Raw genomic sequence first — 16755 nt, 5'->3', positions numbered from 1 at the left:
AGAGACTTACATTTCACCATGATGACTATAGGTGACTTAACCTGAATCCTGAGTGAGTTGTGAACTATTGTTTTTGAAGGCGATCCTTTGATCTGTGGGTGAAAGTGGCTAGTACTGCCGACTCAATATGTCTATCATTTTGGAGATTCGTCTGATTAGGGAGTTGAGACGCAACTACACAAAAAGAAATTCACTCATTCTCTATAGTTAAAGTAAGTAAGAAATTGCTTCCTTAAAGGTTGATTCTGGAACTTGAACAATGTGGTGTCACACCCTCTCCTGGCCTGAGAGGGGTTTGATTATAATTGGACTATAATTTATTGTTCAGTAGAGGGATCAGTGGTACTTAAAAAGTTAGATGTAATTACTAAGGAGTTAGATGTAATTATAAAAACGATAATTTTGACCCAACTGTACATACTAAAGGTGCTCATGGGTTGGGTTGGTGGGTTATGTTGAAAGATTTTTTAGAATCAACCGAGTTGTAAATTTTTTCAATCTAGATAGCTCTTGTTAAAAAATGAACTCAACCCAACCCAACCATGAAATATTTGGATTTGGTTGATTCGGATTAATCGGGTCATTTATTTAAAGTTTTATTCTAAAAAGAATAATATGTAAATATGTAAAAATCTAATTTAATTATTTTCATATATTGAATTAAGATTAACATCTCAATTTTAATTTATATAGTGAAAATTTTCTTTCTAAAATGAAAATAAACTACTTTTAAGATTTGTTGAAGAATAAATTATTAAAAAAATATTAGAGTTAAATAAAATTAAAATCAATATATGTATAAATAATTGTGTTATAAGTAATAAAAAATATATTCTAAAGTTAATAATAAATTCGGGTAGATTTTTGTTATATTAAGTGAACCCATGAACCAACCCAATCCATAAAATTTTCATTTATTTGAACCCAATCCAACCCAAACCGCACGAGTTAGATTGGGTTGATCGATATTTTCGGGTCATCAGGTTTTTTGAACACCCCTAGTACTTACGAGCAATTCGTGAAGGGTCAACGCACCGTTAATTGGTTATATCCAATGGATACTAAAACATATCTATAGTGAGAAGAATATAGTTGTCAGTCTTTAGTGGAGTGACCAACCGTTAATGGATGTTGGTTAATTTAATTGAAGAGTTTAATTAATTAATCGAGTACCATTGGAGCTTCAATCTATAGGTCCATAAGGTCTCCTCGGTAGGTCAACTGGGACATAGAGAATCGAATTAATTTTGGATTAATTTTCATTGTTCATATTAATGGAGGAAATTAATTATATAAGACATAACTAATATAAAATTAATTATATGTGATATAATTAATATAATGTATATGATACATTATAATGTAAAGTTTTATCTGAGAGAAGATAAATATTTGAATATGATTCAAATATTAATTATATGAACGTGATTCATATAAAACTATAGGTTAAATTTAATATGAATGTGATTCGTATAAATACTATACGTTAAAATGAGAGAATATTAAACTATAGCCTATATTTATATGATATAATATAGATTATAGGTTATAACAGTATATATATAGTAAATTGATTATTATATATTTATATATATTAAATTATTTTAATATTAATTTTTTTAATTTAAAATTAAAGAGGGAAGTTATACTCTTTTCTCTGTTTTACGTATGAATAGGGTTGAAGAAGTTAGGGATTTTATTCCCTTCTTCCTTCAATTTTATGTAGAAGTCTAAACACACAGAACATATACATTATGAGAAAATATCTCTTTGCTACTTCCCTCTCAAAGAACTCTCCCTTCCTCTCCCAAAATTAAAGCGAAGTTCATAACTCTCATCAATTCTCCTTCGAAAATACAGAGGTTTCATTGTGGTGGTGTCTAGAACTGGTTTTTTGTTGTTGTAATTTTTGGGTGTTTGTGCTCCAAGGAGATTTCGAAGAGTTCGTGGTTTTTGTGAGGAGTTGTGAAGGGTCTTTGGTCTTCAAGGTAAGTACACAATCTCCCTTCAATTCCACTTAATTTTTCTTATTAAGCATATTTATGAATGTTTCCGTAGCCTAAATTTATGTATGTTTTTTATAAAATTAAAATTGAGCTACGATCCACTTAAAATTAAAGTTGAGCTACAATTCACTTCCGTATTGGGTGTTCATACATCATTCAATTGGTATCAAAGCCAGGTTTTGAATTCCAATTTCATTTTTCAGTATTAAATTTAGAGTTATGGTGGTTGTTTATTGTTCTGCATTTATGTTTGATGAATGTGGGTTTTCATATTTTGAATGTTTCCGGGATTGACCTTTTAAAATTTCCTCTTTTTTTTATTCGAAGGGCCCGTTTTTTTGGACATATTAATTTGTTATTGAGTCTGTAAATTTAAGTCTGTGTCATTCGTGAGAGTTTTCTGGCGTCGATTTGGTGAAATTCGGAGCCAAAACGAAGGAGATCGGAGCAAATCGACGCTGTACAGAAGCTACATGTATAGCAGCGTCATGGCGCTGTACCCTAACATCGCGGCGCTCCAACGCGAGGCGAACGAAAGTTTTTTCCGTAGCATTGCAACACTAGGATACAGTGTCACAACGCTCTGAACGTGAAGACGCACACATTTTCCAGCGGTTCAACCGGTGGTTCGAGTCTTTTTCTGCAGTTCAACAGTCCAATGGCCATTTTTCTTCAATATTTAATTATTATTTGTAATAATTTGTTTTTTTTATTAATTAAATTAATATAATAGATATATTAATTTAATTAATGCTTTAGGAAGTCAATCCCGATCCAAAATGTTGCTTTTAATTATACATTGTATGTATGGTTAATTTTATTTAATATATGTCATAATGTATGTCATATAGAGAAAATTTCACCATAGGATATGCATTTATTTATGCATCATTTTAATATAAATGTTATATTATAAGCTTACATGAATCTTATTAAGCATGCTCATGCATCATATAGTATAATATTATATTATATGACCATAAATAACATATCCATGCATCACTTATATTATAAATGTTATAATATATAGTTTCAAATGTATATTAATTTTTCATTACCATAGTATATAAGTGTTATGTATGGTATGTAATGAAAATGAAATTGTACGATGTATGACACCACTTTAGGTAAATTGTAAATGCTATAATTTTTTAAAGTATGTCACTACATATAATTTTAGGTATTAATTGTTTCATTTAACTTTATAATTCATTTATACTTTATAATAGTTCTAAGTTAAATGAAATTAGAAATAAAAATCTATAAAAAAGAGTTACATGCTAACATAGGTTACAAATCATCTTTTAAATAGAAACTTGATTTACATTAGATCTATGATCACAATATTTCTAATAAGATTAGAAATAAGTTTAATCTTTTAATTTAGTTTAATAGGATTAAATTGGATAATCATAAAAGATTAAATTTGTAACAAATGTATCTATAAGGAACATTTGTCTAAGGACGGTTCTATCTCGGTTGTGGTATTTAAGCTAACGGAAATGGAACACCTTTACTTGATAACTGACCTGGAAGATGAATTAGATAAATTTGTTACAAGCATGCAATTAGTGATTAAAGTTTGTTAAAGTGTTTAGTGAATAATAACCAACATTGTTTAACTAACAAAATTAAATGTTATATTGGGCAAAGTTAACAAAGACTTAGTAAAAATAATTAGTCTTATTTGTCTAAGTTAATTAACCCTAGGTAAAATACTTAGTGGGAGGAATATGGGGTAAAATAATTGGTCTTATTTTTCTATCACGTTTCTCCCTAAAAGTTCATATCGTGAGACCTATACTCGGTCTCGAGGCACCTTTGCTTGTATTCCCTACGGGTAGTATTTGTATAGGTCAATAACAAGGTGAATAAAGAGAGTGTTTATAGTAATTTATAGTAAACTTTTGTGCTCGGTCTCGAGACACATTTGCTTGTGTCCTCCTATGGATGATATTTGCATGAATTTTTTTTCAATCCCCAGAAATGGATAGGATTGCTTTAGTTTTGTCCCAATCGATTTTTCTCTGCGGTTGACTCATTGAGGTAGAACTCTATAATCTAAAATAAAGGGTAACACTTACAAGAAAATTTTAAGCAAGTTAACAATTTCTGGACCAAATAATGGTGACTAATAATTATAGGAACATGAGTTGTTTTGGTGTAATTATTGGTTGAGATAGTCTCAATTCAGTGAAGAGGTAACTGATCACCCTACGATGGCTTTTTCCCTACCCCACTGAAACATCATTGCAAAATAGATGTCATTTAGGGTACATTAGTTTATTTTGCTAAAATTTGTTGATTGTCTTAATTAGGTAATGATTGTATAACTAATATAAGTAAATTGTATGTTTTCAACAATTTCAACAATGACAACTGTTACATTAAATTTGCTTATTGCCGATAAACTGAACGACGATAACTATGCTACATGAAAAAAATACTAACAATACAGTACTTTGAAAGAATTCTAACAGGGAGAGAACCTTAAGTGGAAGCGGATCGACCAAATTTGATTTTCATTGAATAAAAAGTTTACAGTAAACAATTAAACAAGATTTGCATTTAATACTAAATTACAGCATGCTTAAGAATTAAAGGGTTTCAAGAAACCTCACCTTTGAAGAAGCTTTTTCACGTTTTCCCTCGAACAATCACGAACTTCTTGAAGACCTTCTTCAAGATTAACCTCGAACAAAACCGAACACTACCACAAAAGTTACCTTGGTATTCTCAAGGTGAGAACCCAAGAGTGGTGAACTCTAGCTATTTTGGTTAAGAGGGAAAACTTAATGTGGAGGAGGAAGATTGAGAACTCTTAAAAACCCAAGAAAAAACACGCAGAACACTTCTGTATTTTTCTTTCTCAATCGTCTAACCAACCATAGCATAAGAAGAAGAAAAAAACGTTTTTCTTTTTATTCTCTTTGCCAAAAATAACCACTATCCACTAATGTGGGTGGAGAGAAAAGATGAGGAAGAGAGTTGTAACTCCTTTCCTTATTATTAAAAATTAATAATAATAATAATAATATAAATATAAATATGATAACTAACTTATCATATTATGTATATATTAAATTATATGTTATATCAAATATAACATATAACTTATAGTTTTAATATTGTATCACATACAATATAAACTATAGTTTCTTCTCTCTTTTAAATATGACATTTAATATAAATCATATTTATATTAAATTTAACAACTGTGAATCTAATTCATAGAAACTATATTTGAATCTCATTCAAATATTTATTTCCTCCCATTAAGATATAATTTATCATATACATTATGACAATTATATCATATATAATTGAAACAACTTAATTATATCATATATAATTAAATCCCTCTATTAATTTGAACATTTCAAATTAATCCAAAAACTAATTCTCAACTAAATCTTATTGAGCTACCAAGGGAACTTCATGGACCTATAGCTTGAGGCTCCAACGGTACATGAATAATTAATTAAACTCTTTAATTATATTATTCACTATCTGTTAACTGTCGGACACTCCACTAAAGACCGATAGTTGCACTCTTCTCACTACAGATATATTTTTGTGTCCTTTGGATATAACAAATCAACAGTACGATGACCCTTCACAAATTTCTCGTAAGTATAGCTAGGCCAAATTATCGTTTTGCCCCCTGTAGTTACATCTAACTTAAGTACCATTGATCCCTCTAATTAATAATAGATCATAGTCCAACTATGACTAAATCCCTCTCGAGCCAGGAGAGGGTGTGGCGCCACATTATTCAAAATCAGAATCAGCCCTTAAGGGAGCAATTTATCTACTTACCCCTGCCTCGGGGAAGAAGTTAATTACATCTTGTGTAGCTGTGTTCCTAACTCCCCAATCGAATGAACCCTCAAAATTGTAGGCTTATTGAGTCGGCGATCTGGCCATTCTCACCCGTACAAATCAAAGAACCACCCTTATAGGCAAGAGTTCACAACTCACTTAGGATTTAGGTCATATTACCTATGGTCATCCTGGTGAAATGTAAGTCTCTATTATGAACGATGTTATATATAATGAATGACGTTATATATAGAGACTAAACATTTCGTAGTCCGATCTTATACAAACTCCTTTGTATAGAATATCCCCGCTCGCATGTCTATACATGAATGATCAAGATCAGATCATTTTTGTAGCACTTTATATTAATTGTAATACCTACAAAGTAGGCCATACTCATAGTGTCACCATACTTCAGCCTCTATGGTGGAGTCAATGATGCACCCTTGCTTGGTGCTTCGCCATACTATTGCCCCTCCGTTAAAAGTGAATACTGATCCTGATGTGGATTTCTTAGAATCCTTATCAGTCTAAAAATCAAAGTCTATGTATCCTGTAAGGATCAAATTCTTAGAACCATACACAAGCATGTAGTCCCTTATTCTCGGTAGATACTTGAGGATGTTTTTAGATTGATATCTACTGACTATCCTCCATTGTATAGTAGATGTCAAGTCTAGTACATAACATCACATACATCAAGCTGCCTATAGCAGATGCATAGGGGATCCGTCTCATCTCCTCAACCTCTTGAGATGTCTTAGGACACTATTCCTTAGACAATGTAACTCCGTGCCTGAAAGGCAATAAGCCCCTCTTGGAGTTCTGCATCGAATATTTGACAAGCATCTTATCAATATACGATGCCTGAGACAATGTTTTCTTTCGATCTCGAAAGACCTGAATACCAAGAACAAACTGAGCCTCTCCTAATTCTTATCGCTAGCCAGTTCTTAATCATGTTCAGTAAACCTACATCATTCCCAATGAGTAGGATATCATCTCATACAACACTAGAAAAACTACTGAACTGTTAATGATCTTCTTGTTGAAGGAACTTGTATGAGGAAAACCTTAAGCGGAAGCAGATCGTCCAAATTCCATTAATTATCAAATACTAATTTTACAGTAAACAAACAAGAGATATGCATTTAAAGTTAAATTACAGCATGCTTTTTTTTTAAGAAAAGGGTTCAAAATTCATTACCTTTGAAGACCTATTTCTTCACGAATCCTCCCTCGAACAGAATCAACAACTTCTTGAAAACCTTCTTCAATATTTTATCGAACCAAAAATCGAACACAACCATAAAAGAGTCTTTGGTATTCTCGGCGTGAGAGCCTAGGAGTGGTGGGCTCTGACTATTTTCGTTAGAGGGAAAGTTTGGGTGGATGAAATGGATTGAGAATTCTCTCAAGAACATAAGAACAAAAAACTCTTCTGTAAAAACTCTCAATCGTTCAACAACTTCAATCCTTTTGGAAGAAGAAAAACTGTTTTTCTTTATTCTCCTTTTTGCCACAAAAAACATAACCACCCATTAAGGTGGCTGGAAAGAAAAGATGAGGAAAATTATTCAAGTAATAATAAAAAAATATAAATAAATATGATAACTAACTTATCATATTATATTTATATTAAATTATATGTTATGTCAAATATAACATATAACCTATAGTTTTAATATTGTATCACATACAATATAAACTATAGTTTCTTTTCTCTTTTCAATATGGCATTTAATATAAATCATATTTATGTTAAATTTAACAACTATGAATCTAATTCATAGAAACTATATTTGAATCTCATTCAAATATTTATTTCCTCCCATTAAGTTATAATATATCAAATACATTATGATAATTATATCATATATAATTGAAGTAACTTAATTATATCATATATAATTAAACCCTTTTATTAATTTGAACATTTCAAATTAATCCAAAAACTAATTCTCAACTAAATCCTATTGAGCTATCAAGGGGACCTCATGGACCTATAGCTTGAAGCTTCAACGGTACATGAATAATTAATTAAACTCTTTAATTATATTATTCACCATCCGTTAACTGTCGAGCACTCTACTAAAGACCGATAGTTGCACTCTTCGTACTACAGATATATTTTTGTATCCATTGGATATAACCAATCAATAGTACGATGACCCTTCACAAATTGCTCGTAAGTACAGCTAGGCCAAATTACCGTTTTGCCCCTGAAGTCTAACTCCTTAAGTACCACTGATCCCTCTAATGGACAATAGATCATAGTTCTACTATGACTAAATCCCTCTCGGGCCAGGAGAAGATGTGGCGCCACATTGTTCAAGACTCGGAATTAGCCCTTAAGGGAGCAATTCTACTTACCCCTACTTCGGGGAATGAGTGAATTCCATCTTGTGTAGCTGTGTTTCTAGCTCCCCAATCAAACGAATCCCCAAAATGTTAGGCTTGTTAAGTCGGCGATCTAGCCACTCTCACCCATACAAATCAAAGGACCACCCTCATAGGCAGGAGTTCATAACTCACTCAGGATTCAGGTTCTGTTACTTATGGTCATCTTTGTGAAATGTAAGTCTCTACTATGAACGGTGTTATATAATGAGACTAAACATTTCGTGGTCCAGTCTTATACAAATTCTTTTTATAGAATATCCCCATTTGCATGTCTAATACATGAATGATCAGAATCAGATTATTTATAGCACTATACAACAATTGTAACACCTACAAAGCGAGCCACACTCGTAGTGTCACCAGGATAAGGTACCTAGCCTTATCCATATACTACAGACCATTTAAGTTATCACTTAGACATGATCCACCCGTATGTCTCCACATACATGTTTAAGTTACAAAGATAACCTTGGATGTTAGACTCATAAACATTTTGATTAAAGCCACAAGATTTGATTGCAGTATCAAACCTTATGTTCTAAGATCGAGAAGCTTGTTTTAGTCCATAAATGGACCGGTTAAGCTTGCAAACCTTTTGCTCCTGACCTTGGGTTACGAATCCCTCGAATTGCACCATGTAAATGGTCTCCTCGAGATTGCCATTCAGAAAAGCAGTCTTGACATCCATTTGCCAAATCTTATAATCATAATATGAGGCAATGGATAGGAGGATCCGAATAGACTAAAGCATGACAATAGGTGAGAAAGTCTCCTCATAGACAATTGCCTCAACCTGGGTATAACCCTTTGCCACTAATCTAGCCTTGAAGGTTTACACCTTCCTATCAGCACCACATTTCCTCTTGTAGATCCATTTATAACCTATAGGTTTAACCTCATCAGGTTGATCTACAAGATCTCATACGGAATTGAAGTACATAGACTCCATTTCGAGATCTATCACTTTGATCCATTCATCTTTGTCAATATCCTCCATTGCCTTCTTGTAAGACAATGGATCCTCAACTTCGCCATCAGCTACCATAGCCAGGATTTCTGTTAAACACATATAGTGAACAAGTGGGTTTGCCACCCTCCCACTACGTCGAGGTTCCCTCAAAATTTGAGGTGGATTTGACCTACTAGATGATCCTACTTCAATAACTCATGTTGAGGTACTAGGTTCTTCAACAACTCTTGTTGAAGATTCAGTAGTTTCTTTGGAAATTTCGTTCAACACAATCTTACTTCTAGGCCATTACTCTCTTATGTGGTCTTCTTCAAGAAAAGTAGCATTTATCGATACAAACACTTTGTTTTCTTTAGGATCATAGAAGTAACTATCTCTCGTTCTTTTGGGGTAGCCTACAAATAGGCACAACCTTGAACATGGTTCTAATTTCTTAGGATTAGCCTCAAGCACATGTATGGGCAACCCTATATTCTGAAATGACGTAAACTAGTTTTACGACCATTCCATAACTCCAAAAGTGTTCTGGAAACACTCTTGGAAGGAACGTAGTTCAGGATGTATGCTACAGTCTCTACTGCATAACCCCAAAACGAGTCAAGTAAGGAAGCGTAACTCATCATAGGGCAAACCATGTCCAACAGGGTTCGATTTCTCCTTTCTGATACACAATTTTGCTGAGGTATACCAGGTGCTGAGAGTTGGGATATTATTCCATGTTCTATCATATAGTTTTGGAAAGTTAAATCCATAAACTCTCCACCTCAATCAGATCAAAATGTTTTAATCATTCTATTTAATGCATTTTCAACTTCAACATTGAATTCTTTGAACTTTTAAAAAATTCAGACTTATGTTGCATTAAATAAACGTATTCATATCTTGAACAATCATCAATAAAAGTGATGAAATATTCATAACCTCCCCTAGGTTTTACATTCATCAGACCACAAATGTCTGAATATATTAGCTCTAAAGGTTCTTTGGCTCCATGAAATTTTCCAGTAAAAGGTCTGTTAGTCATCTTTCTTTCAAGGCATGACTCACACACAGTTAAAGAATTTTCTTCTAACTCGCTTAAAAGTCCATTCTTCACCAACCTCTTAATCCTATTGAGATTGATGTGTCCTAGTCTTAAGTGCCAAAGTTAGGCATTTTCCTTAGGAGAAATTTTAAGTATTTTACGTTGAGTTATTGTAGTTTTAAACAACTCAGTGTTATCGAGGGCATTTATTTCTAATGGCCTTAGCACATACAAATTATTTTCCAGTTTTGTAGAACAAATATCAACACCATTCTTAGTAATAAATACTTAAAGTTGATATTGTAACATTGATCTTACACAGACTTTACAGAAACTAAATTACTTTTTAAGTCAGGAACTACAAATACATCTTTTAATACAAGAAATCTGTTCTATAAAGTCAACTGGAGACCTCTCACTACCACAACTGAGACGACGTGCCCAGTTCAACTCACGTCATCATCTCACCAGCATCTAGTTTCCGCCAGGAACTAATTCCCTGAAATGAAGATCCAACATGGTTAGTGGCCCCAAAGTCAATAATCTAGAAAAAATCATCATTCTCCATTAAATAGGTTTCCAACACAAGTAAATCATATTTACCATGGTTGGCCTTCTTCTTTTTTGCCAAATACTTGGGACAATTCCTCTTCCAGTGCCCATCTTGGTTTCAATGAAAATATTTTCCTTTGTTAGCCTTGACGGGTTGTCTACCGCTTTGTGCAGCAACTACTGGGTTAGCTTTCCTCTTTCCACCCTTCTTCTTCTTCCACTTTTTGGTGTTGAAGGAAGAAGGTACAGTCTTAACTCCAGAGGTCGAACCTTTATGGAACTTTTTGGAAGATGAAGCAACATTTGTTTCACCCTTCTTCTCCTTACTTTTCAACAAGGATTGGAAGATTTGTAGCTCGTTGAGTAGGGTGGTTAGGTTGTAATCAATTCTGTTCAAAACAACATTGCTACGAAAATGCAGGAAACTTTCAGATAAAGATTCCAATATTATGCTAACCTGGCTGGCTTCACCGATGCTCGACCCGTTCATCTCCACCACGTTGAAGTGGATCGTCATGTTGAGAACATGTTCTCGAACAAATGCCCATTCTTGCATACGGGCATTGAAGATGTGTTTCAGAGCATCATGCCTGAGTTGTGCAGATGATTGCTCGAACATTCCCCTTAAGGACTCCATGATCTCACGTGCTATGAGCATGAGCTCATGCTTCTTGGCCAAAACTTCATTAAGGCTTGCCAAGATGTACGCTCGGGCCTTTTCGTTTGCCCTTGTCCAACACTCATATGCTTCTTGAACATTTTGAGGAGCATTGGCAGGTGGAATGGGAGGACACTCCTCCATCAGGACAAATCGAAGATCATCGATGATCAGAATAGTATTGATTGTGTTTTTCTAACTAGCGTAATTTTCTCCCATTAACTTATCGATGACTAGTAAACTTAAAGTAGTAGTAGCATTATAATGAAATTACTGGAAAAAAAAACAAACTATTTTAGTTTACTTGCATTAAACCACTTTAAGAAAACCAATCAATTTTTAGCAAAATAGTCTAATGTAGCCTAAGTGACATCTTCTTCTGCAATGATGTTTCAGTGAGATAGGACAAAAGTCACCGTAGGGTGATCAAGTGCCCCGCACTGAAATGAGATATTCTCAGCCATTAGATAGAAACAACAACTTGTCACTGTAACTAACAGTCACCATTGTTCGGTCCAAAATTTGTTAACATCCTTAACAATTCTGTGTAAGTGTAACCCCTCATTTTAGGTTCTAGAGTTCCGCTCCAATGAGCCAATTATAGGGAAAAACCGATTAGGATATGAAACTAAAGCAACCCTATCCATTTCTGGAGATCAAATAAAGCATCATACAATACAGCCATCTTTTAGGGGGACACCCACGATGCCTCGAGGCGATGCATGAAACTTTATTTAACCTAATGAGAGAGACCGAGGGATATGTTGTTACACGTCCCTCTCCCACTTACTATAAAAACTTTCTCCATTCACCTTATATTGACCTATCCAAATGCCACCCGTAGAGGGACACCCATGGTGCCTCAAGGCCGAGAGTAGATCTCACATGTGAACTTTTAGAGAGAAATGTGTAGAGGCAAAATGAAGTATCATATACCCATTTTTCTCTCACTGAGTGTTCTACCTAGGGTTAATTAACTTAGGAAAAATTCAAATATTGATTTTATTTAAGTGTCTGTTTAATTTTCTCAAAAAATAACTCGTCTTTGATGATTAAACAATTTTGATTGAAGTCTCATTAAACTCTTTAATAGGATTTGATCAAACTTTCATGCATGTAATAAATCTATCTAATTCACCTTTCCAGGTAGGTTCCCAGGTAGGGGCGCGACGTTTCTATCGACTTAAGTACCCTAACCTAGCTAGAACCCGCCTTAGCCAAAATGTCCCTTATAGATACATTTTTTACATATTTAATCTTTTATTAAGAATAAATTTAATCTTATTAAACCAACTAAAAGATTAAACTTAGATTTCTAATTTCATTAGAAATGTAATCTTAGGCCTATCTCGATCATATTTTAAAACAATTTTAAAAAATGATTATAGCCTAAGGTTTATATGCAACTGGGCATCATCCCTAACATTGTCTTGGTTTTTTTAGAGTTCTCAATCTTCCTCATCCACATTAAGTTTTCCCTCTTAACCAAAATAGCCAGAGCCCACCACTTCTGAGTTCTCACCCTGAGAATACCAAGGTAACTTTTGTGGTAGTGTCCGATTTTTTTCGAGGTTAATCTTGAATAAGGTCTTTAAGGAGTTCGTGATTTTTTCGAGGGAAAACGCGAAGAAAAGTTATTCAAAGGTGAGGTTTCTTAAAACCCTTTAATTCTTAATCATGCTGTAATTTAGTATTAAGTGCACATCTTGTTTAATTGTTTACTATAAACTTTATATTTAATAAAAATGGAATTTGGTCGATACGGTTCCACTCAAGGTTCTCTCTCTGTTAGAGTTCCTTCAATTGGTATCAGAGCCAAGTTGTCAGTTTCTGATTCCAAATTCCATTCTTTTATTGAATCGTTTTACAATATTGGTGGGTTTTATAATATGCATTTTGTTTCATGCAATGAATGGTTGTGGATGAATTTATTGATGGATGTTTCAGGATAGAGCTCTCCGTTTAAGGCTTCCTTAATTTACAAATTTTGTTTGTAAAGGCCCCTGCGTTTTTGGGCATTATTCTTGCAATCAAGTCTGTAATTTCTAAGTTTGAGTCGCTTGTGATATTATGAGAAGCTTCAAAGAAGGGTTGAAGAGTGTTGTTTTGATGGAGAAGAAGAAACATAGGTTCCAGATCGTGTAGCTACAGCTAAACAATTGTGTAGCTCTTGCTATGCGATCAGGTAGCTTTTTCTACACGATCGGGTAGCATTTGCTAAATGATCGTGTAGCTAATGCTATGCAATCGTTAGCTACATGATCATGTAGAGTTCACTACACAATCGTGTGGCATTTTCTACAAGATCGCATAGTTGCTTGTTGAACGATCACATAGTCTTTAGATGCTCATCGCATGGTTGCTTGCTACACGATCACACAGTATTTTAATGCTCATCGCATAGGTTCTTGCCACACGATCGCGTAGTCTTTCATGCTCATCACATAGTTGCTTGCTACGCGATCGTGCAGTCTTTCCTACAAGATCGCATAGATGCTTATTGCATAGTTCATTTTCTACACGATTAGTTGCAAGGTGGTTCTTTGAAGGGTGGTTCGGTTCGAGCGGTTCAAGACCCGGTTCACCTGGTTCGAATCGATTGACTCAAATTTTGTTATAGTTAGCCTTTTAAGTTTTTTTAGGGAGGTTCTATCCCGGTCCATCAACTGTTAGTGGAAATATACATGCGATGTATGTTTTATATTATATATCATAATGTATGTCATATAGTTTTAAAACCCACAATAGGTTATACATTTATATTCATGCATCATTTTATATTATAAGTGTTATAATATAGGAATATGCATGATTTAAATTACACTAAGCATGCTCATGCATCATATAGTTAAATTTATAGTATATGTATGCATGGATTATAGCATATCCATGCATCATTTATATTATAAGTGTTATAATATATGGTTGAATGGATGTATGGAATGTATGCTATAGCATGATTCATTACTTAGTTATATAATTGTTATATATTAGTAATGAATGAATATTGCATGAAGCATGACATAAGGTTAAATTGTAAATGTTATAATTAACTAAAGTATGTCTAGTATGTAATGGTTATTTTTAATTGTTTCATTTATTTATATTGTTATAAATAAATGAAATTAGAATTAAAATCACTACATTCCTAGAGGATGATCATATTAGGGAGCACAGTTCACATAGTAAGGTCGTGTTACGTGAGCTGAAATTTCAACAAGAGTTGTTGAAGGGTCTGCTTCATCAGCAAGAGGTTTTGATGATAGTTCATCTGGTAGGTCGGTTCTACCTCAATAGTTGAGGGAACCTCGACACAGTGGGAGGGTTGCGAATCCACCTGTTCGTTATCTGGGTTTCACGGAAATCCTAGCTATGGTAGCCGATGGTGACATTGAGGATCCATTGTCTTATCAAAAGGCAATGGAAGATTTTGACTGAGATGAATGGGTCAAAGCCATGGATCTTGAGATGGAGTCAATGTACTTCAACTCAGTGTGGGATCTTGTAGATCAGCCTGATGGGGTCAAACCTATAGGTTGTAAATAGATCTACAAGTGGAAACGAGGTGCTGATAGGAAGGTACAAACCTTCAAGTCTTGACTTATGGCAAAGGGTTATACCCAGGTGGAGGGAGTCGACTATGAGGAGATCTGTTGCTATATTGAAGTCGATCCACATCCTCCTGTCCATTGTCGCTTATTATAATTATGAGATCTGGCAAATGGACGTCAAGACGTCCTTTCTGAATGACAATCTTGAGGAGACCATTTATATGGTGCAGCCCAAGGGATTCATTACCCAAGGTCAAGAGCAAAAAGTTTGCAAACTTGATCGGTCCATTTATGGGCTGAAACAGGCATCTCGATCTTCAAATATTCGATTTGATACTGCGATCAAATCATACGACATTGACTAAAACATTGATGAGCCTTGTGTCTACAAGAAGATCATCAACAGTTCAGTAGTTTTCTTAGTGTTGTATGTAGATGATATCCTACTCATTGGGAATGATGTAGGACTACTGACTGCAGTTAAAAACTGGCTAGCGACCCAATTCCAAATGAAATATTTGGGACAGGCTCATATTGTTCTGGGTATACAAATCTTTCGGGATCGTATGAACAAAGTTCTAGCAATGTCTCAGGCATCGTACATTGACAAGATGTTGCTCAAGTACTTGAAGCAGGACTCCAAAAAGGGCCTACTGCCATTTAGGCATTGAGTTACTTTGTCTAAGGAAATGTGTCCTAAGACGCCTCAAAAGGTTGAGAAGATAAGACGAGTCCCATATGCATCTGTTGTTGGCATTTTGATGTATGTGATGCTCTGTACTAGGCCAGACATCTGCTATGCTGTGGGAATAGTCAGTAGGTATCAGTCTAACCCGGGCCACGGTCACTGGACCGCAGTTAACAACATCCTTAAGTATCTTCAAAGAAAAAGGGACTACATGCTTGTGTATGGAACTGGGGATTTGATCCTTACTGGATACACTGATTCTAACTTTCAGACTGATAAGAACTCTTAGAAGTCCACTTCAATGTCAGTTTTTACTCTTAACAAAGGAGCTGTAGTGTGGCGAAGCACTAAGTAGGGGTGCATCGCCGACTCCACGATGGAGTCTGAGTATCTAGCTGCTTGCGAAGCTGCTAAGGAGGCCGTTTGGCTCAGAAAGTTCCTGACAGAGCTGGAAGTTGTTCCAGAGGCACATTACCCTCTATTGTCACAATAGTGGTGCTGTGGTGAACTCCAAGGAGCCCAGGAGTCATAGGTACGACAAACACATAGAGCGGAAGTATTATCTAATCCGCGAGATCGTGCACCCAAGAGACGTGATCATCATGAAGATCGCTTTGGAGCACAATATTGTAGACTCCTTTACGAAGGCTCTCACGACTACTGTGTTTGAGGGTCACCTTAAGAGCATGGGTCTACGGGACCACCCATGGATGGATTAGGGCAAGTGGGAGATATTTATGTACTGGGCTTTAGTGCTCTAGTTTATTATTTTGTACTAGTTTATTGTACACCCCACTCGGTTTTGGAAAAGTAGGAAATTGTTGAGGATGATGCCCCAAACTCTCATGTCTTGGATTAGAGCATTGGATACTTTATTTGCTTTACCACAAACCAATAAACTAAAATCGCTGGTTGTCGTTTGTAACTTAAGCACATGTGTGGAGACATACAAGTGGATCATGTCTTAAGTAATAACCAAAATGGTCTGTAATATATGGATATAGGAGGGAAACCTTATCCTGGTAATGCTACAGATGCGGCCCGCTTTATGGAATAGTTACAAGTATTGTGACTTGCTAAA

Source organism: Benincasa hispida, chromosome 9, assembly GCF_027475165.1.
Source record: "Benincasa hispida cultivar pf3 chromosome 9, pf3_genome.v1.1, whole genome shotgun sequence".
NCBI classification, from domain to species: Eukaryota; Viridiplantae; Streptophyta; class Magnoliopsida; order Cucurbitales; family Cucurbitaceae; genus Benincasa; species Benincasa hispida.
This window is presented reverse-complemented; position numbering follows the sequence as displayed.